Source organism: Atta colombica, unplaced genomic scaffold, assembly GCF_001594045.1.
Source record: "Atta colombica isolate Treedump-2 unplaced genomic scaffold, Acol1.0 scaffold53, whole genome shotgun sequence".
NCBI classification, from domain to species: Eukaryota; Metazoa; Arthropoda; class Insecta; order Hymenoptera; family Formicidae; genus Atta; species Atta colombica.
In genome coordinates, this window is record NW_017259543.1 from 501,237 (window position 1) to 515,890 (window position 14,654).

Consider the following 14,654-nt stretch of genomic DNA (forward strand, 5'->3'; position numbering starts at 1 on the left):
ACTATAAAATCTACGTTCTATTTCATCTTCATCAATTATAGAGTAGATTGTCGAGAATCTAAACTATCTGCAATTTCAAAGCTGCCGCCTGAAGTAGCGCTGCTTGCCGATTATAGAAAGCTTCTCGTCAAATCACCTGACTGTCCAATCCCCATCGCCATTGTTTCAAAATTTTTTGAATCCTGAAAGCGTATTTCGCCAGCGTCAGTATTTTAGTGTTTCGTGGAAGGTTTATAAAGATTCGTCAGATTTTATTACCCAGTCATTGGTGATCATCACAGTCAATACTGAGACAATCGAGCAGTAGCAACTGCGATAGAAGCATCAGTGAAGCAACGGTAGTGGCTACAACCTGGAACGATGGAGCGATAGTGACGAAGGCGGCAACAATGGCGGAAGTAATAGTCGACTTGTGGCGCCATCGTAGCAAATGCTTCAACCGCGCTGTATTCTCATTCAGCCGCCTCCTGGCAAGAGGACCTGACCGTCGCGATCAGAGGCAGGCTGTGCTGTTTGTGCGTGCATGCCCTCTTCAAGATGGCTTTGTCCGCCGCGGCGCAGTGATATCACTCCAGAGAAAGATCATAATCCCAGCCTGAGTTGGATTACTCTGGAGTGTTGGAGGGAGGTGGAAAAAACCGCCAGCACGACGATTATCATCACAATCACGACGACGAGGAAGAAGGTGTTAGTCAGCAACATCCTGAGCAGTTTGGAAATGTGACGCTCGTCGGCGAACCGGTGAGTCCGTTCGTTTTCTTCACTTCTTCGTTTTATTTCCGAGGGATTTAGACCAGAAAGATTTATTCGAAGTTAGAACTCCACGTTCTTGATGACGTAGCCACTGTTTCGACGAGAGAGTGCGAGAGAGAGGAGCGAGGTGGGAGAAGGAGAGAGAAATGAAAGAGGGAGAGAGAGAAAGAGAGAGAAAAAGAAGTGTTGTTAAAGATATGATGTTAACTGTCTAGATACTGTTATTTGCAATATAAAGTGGCTGAAGACATTTCTCGCTGCGCCGCTTTGCGAAAAATACGCTCAGGACCCGGGCAGGTGCAAGCACGGATAGACATTCGGTTGGCAACAGCTCTTCGATTGTTCGGTAAGATAAGTAACAGGAAAAAAAGGCTGTTTATAGGGATAAGAGAGTTTGCAATAATCGCTGAATAGTTAAATATATTACGCCTTATCTCGCTTTCTCGCTGTTGTGTGTGCGAAAGAGACTTCCTCATTAGGATCTTGGAGCAACACTTTTTGAAGCAGGAAAGAAGACTCGTAATGATTGATGAATTTTCAGTATAGAAAAGTACCTTGGAGTAAGAAAACTGTCCTTAACGATGATTTTGAAGTGGAAAAATTTCGGAGTAAAAAAGCTCTGTTTATTGTTGATTTTGGAGTATCTTGAAGCAAAACAGTTCTTTCTATTTATTTTGGAGCAGGGAAATATTTCAGAGAAACTTTCTTTACTGATGATTTTGAAATAAGGAAATATTTTAAAGCAAAAAAACTATCCTTATTGATGATTTTGGAAAATCTATATTAGAATCTATAAGAATATATTAGAAAATCGATATTAGAAAACATCGAGCAAAAAAAAATCTCTGTTTATTGTTGCTTTTGGAGTAAAAAAGTTTCTCGAAGCAAGAAAGTTTTTTTTATTGATTTTGAAATAAGAAAGTATCTTGAAGCAAGAAAACTGTCCTTATTGAATTTTAATTGATATAAAATATGTTGGAATAAGAAAACTCCGTTTATTAATTTTGGAGTAAAAAAGTTTTCCTTATTAATGATTTTGGAATAGGAAAGTATTTTGAAGCAATAGAAGACTGTTTTTATTGATAATTTTGAAAAATATCTTTAAATAAGAAAACTTTGTTTATTGTTGATTTTGGAGTAGAAAAATATCTCGGAATAAGAAAGCTTTTTTTATTGATAATTTTGAAGTGGAAAAATATCTTGGTGCAAGAAATCTCTTGTTATTGATAAATTTGGAATAAGAAAATGTCTCGCAGTAAGAAAGCGTATTGATTATTGATGATTTCGAAGTAGGAAAGTATCTCGGAACAAGCAAGCTTTTTTATTGATGATTTTGAAGTAGAGAAATATTCATGCGGTGCCAGCTTGGCGCCTCGAATTTGTCACAAGTATTATTTTGAGTTTATACTGCTGAAATTAGATTGATAAATAATACGGAGAAGTACACTCGCGCGAAAGTGTTTTAACACTTAAGATAAACAGGCATATGAAGCTAGTATCTATACATATATGCATGTATAAGTAAATACGTCAACTAACCGATAGCGCGAACCGCCTTTATGCGTCTGTTTACAATATTTTAAACGTCACGTAAGAAAAAGCAAAATTAAATTGCTTGAAGATATTTATGCGAACTTATCGAATTTTACAAGAAGAACGTGAAAACTTGTGCCACTCAAACAGAAATTTTCTCTTTATTGGAATCAATAAATTTAAAAAATTCTCGATCACTCGATTGTCTAAATTGAAAAAATTTCTCTGACTTATTCGACCATTTTTTATCATTTTTTTTCGAGTGATTGATTTATTTTGCCTATCTATTGCATAGCTATATGAATAAATAAATGGAAAATGTCTGGAGATTTGCGTTCTGTTAATAATATTGAGCACAATGGGTCAAGTGCCTTGTTGGATATCTGAATGAGTGAATACGAACCAAAACACTGCAGCACGTACTATTACATGCAATTAGAAAGTAAACTATAAGCAACAGGAGAAAACGAAAGGAAAGGGAAAAGGATAGCGACAGGTGATATGATGATGCGATATGTTAAGCGTTATCATCCTTCCTTAAAGACTCTCGTATCCTTGAGATTTATTGATTTACTTATTCATTAACAGAAAACATATAAATTTATAGGAAAAAAACTCTTGAATAAAAAAAAAATATATCTTATTGTTCCTGTATTATTATGCATGATATTTTGAGTACAAATTGAAATCGCAAAATTAATTAAAAAAATATTGCGCTTCGATGCTAACTCGATTGATTTCTCTCGTATATCTCTCGTGTATTGAACGGTTTTAAATTATGAAATAAGTGAATTATTTGCGTCGACGTTACTATTGTAAGTAGAAACTTTGAAAGTGATATTTTCTGGAGCGAGAAAGCTTGTTTTGCAGACCAGGATGCTGGTTGTTTCGTCTGTACACCTTGGTCCCATCGGTACGGATTCCCCTTTTCTCTTTCAAACCTGCGATACATCTGTTTCGCCTCTGCAAAGTAGCTTCGAGCGCCCGAAATAATTCTCGATCAATATTGTCGGAATTTATAAAATTAATATCTTTCTCGCTTTTTTGGTCGCTAAACGATATTAATCAAACTATGCAACGATATTTTTTAATATCTTTTCATAAGCATAAATTTATATTTTGCGTTTTGTATATAATTATGAGGTTGTCCTCGCAAACATGAAATGAATCTGTTGCTTAATAATTGTTGTTGATTTTTGATCGATAAGGTTATCGGAATTCTTCTGTGAAATAAAGCAACAATTTCAAACAGTATAAAGTAGATATATGTAGTATTCATTATAATATTAGTGGACTGGTATCGAAATGTGCTCGCTACTTAATAATAAGTATATGTATGTAAATGATTCTACTATGTGCTCTCCGAGGCGGCTAGTTGCAAACAAAATGATAGAAAACTCGCAAGCCAATTGGCAAGTGTCAAGAAATTCGGAAATATTTGGCTGAGCCTGTTGTTAGTTAAGTCATAGTCTGATTAGAATAATAACATAATATAAAGATTGCGGTAGAATTCTTACACATAGAAAAGAAAAATATATACTCTATGCAATTAATGACTTGTTTGAAGTATTAAAAAAATTTATATCTCTGTAAATGTAGCATAAATTAATCACAAACATTAAATTTATTCAAAATATGTATATTTTGAATCCTAATAAGTTTAATACTTCAATTAAGATTATTAAAACAAATTCGATTTGCTTGTTAAGTCGCTCCCTCAATCAATTTTATAAAAAATATTTTTCAATAGAAAATAAATTTTTGTTTTGCTTTGTTTTTTAAAATTTGTGACAAATATATTTTAAGATTATCATCAAGAAAATATTCTTCATTAAAGATAATAATTACTTAAAAAAAAAAGTAAATTGAGTAATCGCTTTTCTTAGCAATAGAATATTTTTCTGTGTGCAATAACAATTTTTGTGAATTTTATATTTTATATGCCTTTGAATCCACTGATTATTATTCAAAATATCACATTATTAAATCATTATCATCAATATATATAAATATACAATTATTATTCAAATATAGTTTTTTAATTGTCAGCAAGAATGACTATAAATTATAGTTAAACTATAATAATTGTACTTTTTTTTTTCTTATTATATTAAAACATGTTCTTCATATAGATATTTCACGATTACGTGCAACACGTTTGAAAATTAAAGTATCCGGTGAGCTATAGATTTGTCCAAATATTTGTCGCAGTTTTCAACTTTCTATAAATAAATTGTGGGACATACAAGCAATAAATGTGTAATAAAAGAAGTATTTTAAAATCAACGTAAGTGCAATGCAAAACCTGTGCGAGTTTCGCAAGTCGCTGTCCTTATTGTGCCCCACATTGCGTTCCGGCCACCACATCCGTCACGTTGATGCACGTGGACGGTCGCATATTTGTCACATACGAGGTAAACACGTGCTCCGTGGAAAATGTAGGCGCATAGTAATTCGCGTGTGTACGCACCGCGATCGTGTAAATAATAAATGTAATAACGGTAGTAGGGTTTACCCTGAACGCTTTGTTGTGTAAAATTATTGTATCGATATCAAAAGGATCGATATAACCTGATCTATAATAAAAACCGTTTCTTCTGTTGTTTCTTTCTTCCCAGCATGTTGCTCTTAACGTACGCAGTCACAAGCAATATTACGATACTTAACAAAACGAAATGTATGTAGAATTCAATATTTTACAAAGTGTAATGTTAAGAGTGTCTTGACATTGATTTATTTATTTTAATCTCAACTTTAATCTGACAATGAATACATTTTTCCTTCGCATTTTAAAAGAACATTTTAACGAGCAAACAGCGACTGATATATGTATAACATAGAATAAAGAAATGTTAATAACATTTTCGAACGAGATCTAATGCTTAACTTTTCAGAGCTGACAGGAGTTTATTCATCTTATTCAATAAATCTCCTTGTTAAAAATTCTTATCAAAAGTTCTCTTTACAATTTGCAAATTTAAATTATTCTTATTATACTAAAATACACAATAGCATTTATTCTTCTTACATACAGGTGCTTTATGCTATTTTGGTTTGTTAAAATTAAATAGTGCCTTTTAAGTAATATAAATTAAATGAATCTTACAGATCTATCAGTAATTATGTTGCAGATTTCAATATTAATTCCATAGGATTAAAATTTTTTATAAATTTTAATTTTATAAATTTTATACATTTTGCCTCTATATGTTTTTGTGTGAATCGATTACTATTCATAAAATATCGATTACTATTCATAAAATATCGTATTATTACATGATTATCATCAAGTTAATATTATTTATGATAATAACTATATTAATTATAAATCTACGAGAAACATATTGCGAGAAATATTAATATTATGGTTCAACTTTTGAATAATTATTGTAACGGACGTTTTTATCAATCCGATTACATTTTAGAAGAGTTCTCATCATTATACTTAGTAATTATTCAGAATAGGGTCTTTTCCGAATTTAAAAATCTTTATTGTGACTCTGACAGTAATCAATCTTTCTTTTTAACTATTTATTTCTAATATAGATTTTTGGATCTTTCGACATCACAAATGTATAATCAAATCCGTAAAAAGAGCTTATGATTTTAGTTCTGAAAAGAATTAGTAGTGATTTATAATATCTGTTTTATTATGTCATCATCACACATCCACAAAAAAGCTTTTAGCTTCAAAACATAATCCATTGTGTGGATCTCTGCTGAAAGAAAGTATCTGTATATTCTATTATCTAAATAGAGCAGTCAACGTATTGTACTGTTGAATACATGAAGTCGACTCCCTCGATTAATTATCTGTCAGAGTTACAACCAAGTTTTTATCAAGTTGTCGCAAAAAAATCCAAATTTAAAAAAGGCTCTATTCTGAATTGAATAATCATTTTATATTCTTTTTGCCCGAAATAATTTGAGTAATTCAAAATCGTGAACTGCTCAAATCGAACAAGCAGGAAAATTTTCCGGTTTGTCACACGTCGCGTGTGACCTTACGTGAGAAGTATAACGGGTTCTGACGCACTTCCGGCATGCTTATCTCACAGGTAACGTTTGTGACGTATGTATGTCGCAAAATCGGCCCGCAGCGATTGAAATGCGCCTACACGAGATAGCGTATCTTTCATCACGCGCGAAGCATAACTTCTCACAGCTAGAAAATTATCTAGATGCTCGTAATTACTATTTATATTCAAATAAAAAATATACTCATATCTGGAAAATTATTTAAATGCTTGTAAATACTATAATTTATAATCATAATTAAAATCATAAGACGAAAAGAGAAATATTGTATTGTACGATGAATAAAATGAGGATAAATGAAGTTTACATAGTTGAAAAATTTATATTAAATTTAATATAATATTTCATGTGTTTTGAAGAGTCTAAACTTTTACATTAATTTTATACCTGATAAAAATGTTAGAAAATAATACAAACATAGAAGCATCTAATAATACAAACATGTAAAAATTAATAATAAAAATTAATAATAATAATACTTTGACATAATTTTGAAACAAATAAGAGCACATATTTCCTCAGTAAAATTAACATTTATAATATATTAAATTAACACATATACATGTTTGTGTTCATTTAATCTTTTATTCATTACCTTAAAATTTACGTTTTAAAACTACATTATTTTTATGTTATTTTTTTATTTACTTATAAAAAATTATTATTTTAACATTAAGAAGTCTTAAATATCAATTTAACATACATTTCCGAATAACTTTTATCACATTAAATTAACACTTAATTATATGAAAAATTTAACAAGAATCAATTTTAACACAAGTATAAAATGTTTTTTATTGTATAAATATAATTTTTAATATCACACTGAGAAAAGTTTCTATTTGAAAATGAATGAATCAGAAAATTCTAATCATATTAATCGAAATTCTATTATTTTTTACAATTAAGAATTATAATATATTCATTTAGAAAAAATTTCGGCTTGTCCATTTTTAATAAAAATTCCAATTAGTGCAACCTGATTTTTTTTTTCAGTGCTTATATAAATATTCCGATAAGAATTATATATATATATATACATTTCCGATTTTTTCCTTACAATGAATTTTTAGAGAAAGAAAAGAAAGAGGAGAGAATAGAATCAAGAGAAAAGTCTGAAAAGATTAGGGAAATAGAAATATTAAATTAGAAACGTCAATCTCGCAACGCGATGAAAACTGGATATAATTTTGTCGACATTATTGACCGAGTTCAGAAATTTGATCGCAATGTGTAGTTTCAAAAATTATAAAAAGAACACGAATTAAATCGATGCACGTCGTTATTTTTGTACGACGAAAAGTCGTATTAACGAAGTTATGAAGGTCTCTTTTTTGCTTCGTTCTCGTTTCTTAACTCAACTGATTAGATTTTTCAGATCCTATCTTTCGATCTCTTACGGATGGCGTCCAATTGTTGCTAAATCTTATCAATTAGGCATAGACGAATTGGACTCAATTGACGATCTTAAGACATAAATTTAAGTACTCGCACAGTGTAAAAACTCGGCGTGTTTTTTTACAATGAGAATCAAATCCTTCGGTTAATTTGCAATCGGAGGTTATCCCGGCGAGCATAAGCGAACGAAATGACTGACGGAATGGGTCAAGGTGCGCCGACTGATGAAGTTATCGACGACTGAGGGAATAAAGAACGCGTTGTCCGTCGTGTTGAATAAAAAAAAGATGAAAGAACGAAAGAAAAAAAATGATTAATTTCGTCAAAGTTTCCGAATTCGATCACACAAATGTATTATTGGATTAGAACAAAAAAGTTCGTAGCCCTACTTTATTTGTATTATGTCTACATGTTTCTTTTTTAAATTAGCAATTATATTATTCGACAAAACAACGTTTCAGCGTTTCTTTAAGAGTCCGTTTTTTAAATTTTAATTTGATGATTTTTAGTTGATGAGGAATCAAAATGTTCTTTTTATTTAATCCGCAATAACTTAGTAACAAAAAATTTTACGAACGTTTGAAAAATTATTTTGTAGAAAAATAGGGAAAAATGTTTACGTTAGAAACTCGACAAGTTTTTTTTGGACACATGATAGGCCCACAAAATGAAAAGAAAATTTCTCATTTTGTCTAACTTGTAGATTTCTATGAGTACAAATTATCAAACATATAGAAACTCAAATTGCATAGTGATCTTTCGAAGCAGAGATTTTAAGGTAAAAAAATCCCCTTTTTTAAATTTAAATTTTGTTTATTTTTAACGAAGTTATAGCTGCTTGAATTTTGAAGTTTGTAGCATTATACATATATGTATCGTTTATACATGGAGGACACGATACGTCATCGTCTTATCAGTGGAATTGATATCAGTCGAATAAGGACTTGTTTTGTTATCGATATTCTGGGTTTGCGCCATCGTTTCTTAAACACACACTATATTATATGAATTTAAAGGTTTCCGTGGAAAGAAAGTGAGAAATAGTTAATAAAAATCATAATTTAAAAAATGATTTGAAGAAAAAATTAAATCTTTATTTTAGATATTTTACACAACAAAATAAATTAATAATGTTACGTATATGAAAAAAATGTATTAACAGCATTATATAAATTGATGTATGTGTGGTTTGAAGATTATTTTTTTAAAGTCCATTTTTAAAATAACATCTTACTATCTACTAGAATATTATATCTAATAGAATATTATACTTAATTAACATTTAAATACTGAAATTTATGATTACATTAACTAACAGTATCTTTTTAAAACTTGTTATTAAAATAATATAAGCTATCAATGAATCTACATTGACAAAAATTATGTATTAGTGATTCTAGTTAAGAATAACCTTGTTAATTCCAAAGAATATTAATTTATTGAATTATTGAATTAATGTTCAATTCGTAATTAATGAAACAAGTAATATTTAAAATAAATAATATTTTCTTAAAACAAGAACATGGCAGATTTGTTTTATTAATATTGTTATTGTGAATTAACAAGATTATTTTTAATTAGAATGCCATTAATACATAATTTTTTATCAATGTAGATTCATTGATAGCTTATATTATTTTAATACAACAAGTTTTGAGAAGAAATTTAGTATTAATGTAATCATATGTTTTAGTATTTAAATGTTAATTGAGTATATCTTGTAGTAATAAGATATTATTTTAGAAATGGACTTTAAAAATAATCTTCAAATCACACACATACATAAACAACACACACATAATTTATTTTAAAAGCTGAGTGATAAAGTGTTACTTTTCATATCATACGACATACATTTAATAAATGATAATTTCAAAACACAATTCATTAATTAATTTTAAAACAGAATTATTACATCGGGCGATTCGTTTTTATCTCTAATCGTATTTTTCTCTAATCGCACATTTTCTGCAGTCAGCTTATTACTTTTCAATGTTATAAATATCTTTATGAAAAATCTTGGATTAAAGATTTGGAAAATAAGATCTACCTGAAATCAATTAAATAATACGTGACGTCTGGTATCACCGTTTATCTTTACTTCTGAATGAACAATTTTCTTCAAGGCGAAATCGTCTATGAATCGACCGACCGAATGACATTAAGAAATAACGCAGTAGAGACGAAGGGATGGGATTGTAAGGGAGATACGTCATGTATTATATATTTGGATACGTCACGACGTCGACGCTGGCTCCACGATGAATCATTGTTCGTTTACAACGTTCGCTTGAGTTGCAGTACACGAGAATAGAAAATGAATGAAAGAAAAAAATAGATGTCGGAGCAGCATTGACCGCTCGTGTGGGAGGTGAAACTGGTTCGTCGAAGAAGCTGCTGCTGTTGCTGTGACTAGTCGATTACTAGGTTATCTCGTTGATGTGTAGATCGTTTTCCTGATCAAGAGAGGAGAGAGAGGAACCGAAGGGGTGATGGAGAAGAAAAGAGGGAACCAAGATAATTTCTTATCTGTTCTTGAGCGCTAATAACATGGTAATTTCGTTAAAATTGACCAGTTTATTATCACAAAGTGATAATGTTCACATATTCGAACGTTATATTGGCTTAGCATTTTCATTTCTGTGCCAAGATTTGGATTTTCGATCGTCGAAAATGTCTTTTACTCGTAACTGGAACATATGGATTCTCACAACTCTGGAATATTTCCCTAATTTTTAAATAGTATAATGATTTAGAATAATTCTTATTTTTAACATGTTATTTGTTCTATTCATGTATGCTAATTATCGTACTGTATTTGTACTAAGTTCAAGTATTGCAATTTTTTTTCTGATATAGTTGAAAATTTTAAAACTTCTTCTAAAAACGAACGAATAATAAAAAGAATAATTGAATGAGTCCCAAAGAGACATATATGTTCCTTTAAATGTCACAAAAAACACGCTTTCTTGGTGAGTTAAGAACCCATATTGTTTCCGTTTTCTCTTTTTTTATTTTTAACCAATTTTTTTTCTTCCTTTTCCTTCTCTTGCTCTTTTCCTTTTCTAATAAAATTTTCCCTACAAAATTAATTTTTAACAGAAAGAATTCGTTGATGTGAGTTTCATGGAAATCACATATTTTTCGCTTTTTCTGATTTTCAATGATTTGCATTGAAATGGCACATCGCAAATAATTCGCTGTGGCTTTTGCGAATCATACTCGTCAATTTCGTTCCCTTCTCTTATTTAATGGAATGTTATATTAAAAGAAAAATAAATTTTATTGTTACAACACATTTTTTGCACTTTAGAATTATTAATTAATTCGTTGCAAGTATAAAAAATTGCAATTGTATTTTTCTTGGAAGAAGAGTATAATTTTTTTCGTGATCGTTCGACGATCGTTTTATTTCTACATTTTTATTGTTTTTACTTTGCGGAAACTAAAAATTATCATAATGACACTATTCAAGAAAAAATTGCTAATATTGAAATAAAATCGTTATTCATATCATTACGAATTCAGAAAGTTATTGATCCAACTTTGAATTAGTTTTTAAATGATTGAATAATTAACAGTGATTTCATAACGATGTGAATAAGGATTTTTTTTAATTTTAATGTATCAATTTAATAATTTTTTTCTCGAGTGCAGCATTATCAGCAGATATTATCAGGATAATTTTCGATTTCCAGAAAAGTATAAGAACATGAAAAAATAAAAGAATAACCGAACGGTTACGAAAAAGTGAAAGTTGTACTCTCTTTTCCCATCTTAATTCTCCTCGAAATTTTGTACCTTCTATCAGCAATCTGAGTCTTTTGAGTTTCTTTTATATTATTGTGTCTTTTATATTATTTCGGACTGTATAAAAATCTCTGACTGACAAAACTCTTGCAATACTTGTGCAAGCTTTAACAATAAATTTTTAATATTATAAAAGTCGAATTGTGTGTGTGTGTGTGTGTGTGTGAGAATTTATTTAATTGTGACAATTTAAATTTATCTACTAAAATTCACGATTAAAATCGACTATGTTTTTAACGTTTAACTTGTCGCAAAGGGTTAATTTTCTTTCGAGATCAGACTCTATCAAGACTCTATAAGAATTATAGCACATCCTTATATTTATGTAACTTCTTTATCGGAAATTTCGCGGGTGTTTACATCGGGATGACGCACCGCAAATTCGGCCGTGGCCCCCGCGAATCATTCCGCGCGAGCGTACTCCCGATCCGTGAGTGCGTGGGTACGAAAACACGGACACAAAACACATCGAAACGAGCAAAACGCATAGTGTGTAGAGGAGAGGACGAGAGGAAATGAGATGAACAAATCAGAGAGAGAGAGAAAAAGAGAGGAAGAGAGAGGAGGACGGAAACAAAGCGAATGCAACCAAGGCAACACAATGGCGCATCGACCCGCCAAAACTCGCGCCGTTGGTCGGCCGACGCGCAGGAACACGCGCGCGTCGTGTCTCCTCGAAACAATGAATACTTTTGCCACCCACTTTACCTCTCCCTCTCTTCCTCCCCGCAGGTCCTCCGCCTCCCCGGCATATTGATCGTTCCTCGAGCGAAAATCGATCGCGCCGAATTTCCGAGGGAGAATTTCCGGTCGGCCCGGAAGCAGCTCTCTCTCTCTCTCTCTCTCTCTCTCTCGTTTCCTTCCCTTCCCTCTCAAATATTTTCCTGTCAAAATTTTATTTCAGCTCGTAGTCTATCTAATTTTGGCGCTCGAGAGTTTGTCAATGTACGCATGATGACGTTTCGTGCAATCCTGCTTTCTCTGGCATCCCTCAGTAATCTACGTTAATTTCCTAGCAAGTTTTGCCAATTTCCATGAATTCTCTACGAAGCTCGATATATTTCAACTTTTTCTCTTCCCGCCGATTCTCCATTGAATCTTGCTGAACGTTCGCCGAGTTTCGAGTCAACGAGCTTTGCCCAACTTCCGCACCGACTCTCCCATAAATTTTAATCCTTAATCCTTACAACACAAATCTCCAAGGGATGTCCTAAAGATATCCAGAGAACGTTCTGAGGATGTTCCAGAACGTTCTAAGTATGTTTTCCGGATGTCCTTCGGACAAAGTGTGTTAGGAACAGATTCGACTCTCTCGATCGATCGAAATTCATCAGAATGGAAAACCCACAGCACAAATCTCCAAGGGGACGTCCTAAAGAGATATCCAGAGAACATTCTGAGGATGTTCCAGAACATTCTAAGTATGTTTTCCGGATGTCCTTCGGACAAAGTGTGTTAGGAACAGATTCGACTTTCTCGCTCGATCGAAATTCATCAGAATGAAAAATCTATAATCGCACGGGGAACGATGTTGAATCCGTGTCAAGTCCGACAGCATACTGACCTTAGGATCGCGCGAGGGGGAGAGAGGAGGCAGGTCGAAATCGCGAGTCCTCACGCGCGAATCGTCCCCTTCGCTCTCGCAGGTCCTTCGCGAGGGACCCCCGGAGTCCTCGGCTTAGGTGTCCCCCTTCGGCGCCGTCGCGGTGTGCGAGGTCTCGGACCGAGCGAGAAGTACTCCCAGGATGGATGGAAGGAAGATCAGGTGCCGTGGTTGTCCTGGCAACCGGCATTGATCCTTCCCCTCTTGTTCTACTGCGCCGCGCCACCCTCCCCTTCTCGCTCGCTCGTTATTGCTGCGCCTCCGTCCTCCCTCGCCCCCTCCTACCTTCTCGCGCACGCCGCCTCATCCCCGTTCCTCTCCGTCCTCCACCCCTCTCCTCCCTCTCATTCTCTAATGCACTCGGAGACGCGCACACAGACTGGCGCGCAGCCGGTTACGCACGCACCCAGTATATACGCGCGAATGCCGATCATTCCTCTCGCTCGTCCACGCGACTCCTTGACTCTCTCACGCTTCTCTCTTCATCTCTTCCTCTGTCGTCTCGATTCCGGGGAGTTTTCTTCTTATTCTTGAGCTTTCTGAACTTGAATATTCAGATTCGGCGTGCATTAGCAGTACCGACCATACCTCTGTGCACTCATCCTTATTTATGCGTTCTTTTTATATGCGCTACCTTCGCGTCTCCCTCTCGTCTGCGTTTTTTTTTATCCTCTCTTTGATAGTCGCTGGAGACGATCTCTTTTACGGGCGAGTGTTTAGTGGGTGAATATTTCTTGCGATTTTTCGAAAGCTTTGCAAATATTCATCTCTTCCGCGAATCTTGTATCAAGTATAATTAGATTAGTGAAAATATTAAGAGCACGCGAAGTTGGAATAGAAAAACTGAATAATTTAATTGAGAGAAGTCTCAATCAAGGAATAGAAATTAGAGGGTAATTGACTCTTTATTCACGTTATGGCACGTAAGTGCTTCTCCCAAAATATAACAGAGACGCGTTGTAATCATGACGCATCGCTTTCTATTACACGCTATGTATACTTATTATTTTCGTATTAATCATCACGGAATGACGGTGCCGTAAATTAACGCTAAAGCCTTAATTCTTTCTTTACAATTTTACTCGTTATTATATCACGAGCTTCTCAAGTTTATACGGACGTACAGTATATACAATAATTACTCACTCATAATTTCGCTAGAATAAAGTCTACTAGAGATACGAATGCAGAATAATTAGAAGTCGTTCTCTATCTTTCTCTCCCGAGAGGATCCCCTTTCTCCACCATTCCTCATCTCGTCTCGTTCTCTCTCTCTCTCTCTCTCTCTCTCTTTCTCTTTTTCTCTTTTTCTCCCTTTTTACACCTTCCTGTTTTTCTCTTTTCTTACTTTTTCTCACTCTTTCACACAGAGAACGGTGTCAATCATTTCTCGTTTTTCTATCCCTCGGCCAATGAGGCGCGAGGGCGAAAGATTGAATAAAGCGAGATGGATATATAAAGAGAGAAAGAGAGAGAGAGAGAGAGAGAGAGAGAGAGAGAGAGAGAGAGAGAGAGAGAG

At 33.2% G+C, this 14,654-nt stretch overlaps 1 protein-coding gene across 1 annotated transcript in view; it reads left to right on the plus strand.

The window, feature by feature from the left end:
* The first annotated feature begins 510 nt into the window (after positions 1–510).
* The window catches only part of LOC108691860, a 46,765-nt gene continuing 32,621 nt past the window's right edge, over positions 511–14,654 (plus strand). Inside the window, exon 1 of the mRNA XM_018199796.1 lies at positions 511–741. The gene's annotated coding sequence lies outside the window, so the exon portion shown is untranslated. The remainder of the gene's footprint in view (positions 742–14,654) is intronic.